Source organism: Octodon degus, unplaced genomic scaffold, assembly GCF_000260255.1.
Source record: "Octodon degus isolate 3935 unplaced genomic scaffold, OctDeg1.0 scaffold00143, whole genome shotgun sequence".
Lineage (NCBI taxonomy): Eukaryota > Metazoa > Chordata > Mammalia > Rodentia > Octodontidae > Octodon > Octodon degus.
In genome coordinates this window covers 7,383,189-7,385,647 of record NW_004524719.1, presented here as the reverse complement: position 1 = coordinate 7,385,647, position 2,459 = coordinate 7,383,189, and positions in this window count along the sequence as shown.

The window sequence follows — 2,459 nt, the reverse complement described above, 5'->3', positions numbered from 1 at the left end:
TTATTTTTATATATCTCTGATATTTTCTAGTTTTTCCAAGTAATGGAAAAAGTTCAATTTTTGAAAGAAAAAGCCACAACTTATCCACAATTTCTAATCTTTATATATTAGAAAAGATTTTTGAAGACATATCCAAGAAACTCATGACAAGATGCAATTTAATGTTTTGTTCATTTTAAAATCACCACTGTAGATATATGAAAGAATTAAAACTGTATTTTTCCAAAACAAAAAATGACACAACCTCTTTATTAGATAACTCATTAGCAATCCATGTTTCCTCAAAACGAATTTTCCCTGTTAATAATATTCGCTACTTGTGCAAAATGTGCAAAATATATTCCAGAAAATTCCTACCCCTTCATTTCTTTATTGTTTTTCTTTCTTCTATCAAAATAGAATTAGATCACAAAATAATTGTTTTTGCAAAGTCTTCGGAAATATTCTGACCCTTTTATAAAGTCTGATGTCTATAATTCATTTAAATAAACTAGTATTAGCAATTTAAAATATGAATATATTTAATTGTTAAATGCATCACTACTTTCTAAAAGTGAAAATAAGTAATTTAAGAAGAGACAAAGTTAATGGACCTCAATAAAGAAAAAAAAAAGTTACCAAATGCATAGAGAAAATTGAACACCTGCGCAGAAACTACCTGGAGTTACTGTGAGGAACAGAAATGACTTTATTTCATGGAGAATGACAACATATGTATATTGGACATTGTCAGCATAATGTGTGCCTGGGATAAAATAGTGGTATATGCTTTAACTTAGAGTTTAGATTGATTGTGTCTCATGTATATTCTCACACAATCCTCTAAAAGTTAGAAACTTTGACAGGGTGCCTGGTTATACTGCTTGGTTTAACCCAAGTAGATTACTGCGTGAGAACGTCCATTATATTCATAAATATTCTGAGTTCAGTGAAAATTGCTACCTCAGATTTCTTTACCCTTCTTTAACTGGGAATATTTGCTGTGTAGCTGAAAAGAGAGGGTAGTCTTTTAATCAAGGATTCCAAAGAATATCATTTAGGAGCTACTAGATATAATGCACTCTTCTGCGTAATGGTGTTAGGCTTGCCATCAGATTTAAATTCTTCTGTCCTGTTTTGAATCTGGAAAGACATATTGTGCTCTTAGAATTTTGTTATTTATTGATAATGAATAACAATTTTCAACTGTACCAATGTCAATTTTTGTCACGACCTTAAAAAAAATATACTATGACCTTTTAAATACAGGCCAGGGAAATGATTAACTTCAAAGCAGTTGTCACTTATTCTGAATATATATTTTCATATTTTATATGGATCTTTCATTTATCTAATTGTTATAACGAGTATGTGTGCCTTTATATACCATGTTCTCATAACTAAGGTCATTGCATTTTATTACTATTCACACTTTTCTCCAACATAATTTATTTCACTGTAATATGATGATGCATTTTGAATAGTTTTTGCAAAAATATTTTATTCCTTTCATCCTACCTGAATAAATGAACTGAATTTCTCATCTTGTGAACTTTGCCTTACATAACTTAAAAGGTGAGACTAGAGAAAGTAAAGAAAATCCAGGAAAATTTAAGGCTAGGTTCTACATTATGTCAATTTTTGGTATTTAATTCGCTGAAGAACTTCCATAGAAAATTGCATTTATTTTCCTTGCTGAATGAGGAAGGCTGTAGGTGGGCATTAAATTTCATGCAATATGTAAATGCCTTATTCATATCCCTACTAGCTCCAGACCAGAGCTAAACACCTGTCTGAAAATCCAAGAGTGCGGCAGTGGGCAAATGCTGAGTCTTGGTACTGTGTCCTCTGGTACTTTAGCCATCAGCTAAAGAAGAACATGTTCCTGACAGCATGGTCTTTTCAAGAGGATGAGAATCCTATGATGCAGAACTATCCTTCTGCAGGTAAAAAATAAAGCAGAGCTTTTTAAAAATCCCAGCCTAAAGAAACTTGGATTCTACCAACTTGCAAATTTGACATTTTCAAGATCCACACTCGGATATGGTCTTCTGATTCTTGTTAGAAACTGTGAATCAGGCCCTCCTTCTTTCAACTTCTCTCCTCTGCCATCTTTCATTTATTTTTCTTTCTTTGTTTCCTCCTTCTTCCTCTCCCTTTCCCTCAGGTGGATACAAATGTTTTCAACTTACCAAGTTTGATTTATGAAACTTTGACTCATAGTGGCAAAAGCAGTATACATTTAGTAGAAGCCACACTTTAAGTGTGAATTTTGATTTCCTCTGGGTAGCAGAAGGCAAGGTAATGACAATTCTAGAATGCTACAGGTACACCTCAGAAGCACAACCATGAAAGGAAACAACTGGCTACCTACAATGTATTGCATTGCAAAGGAAATATTTTGTAGCCTATGTGTAAAAAAGGAAATTTTGATTTGTGACATCTTCAGTTTATGATGGATTTATCTGGGTATAATCCAT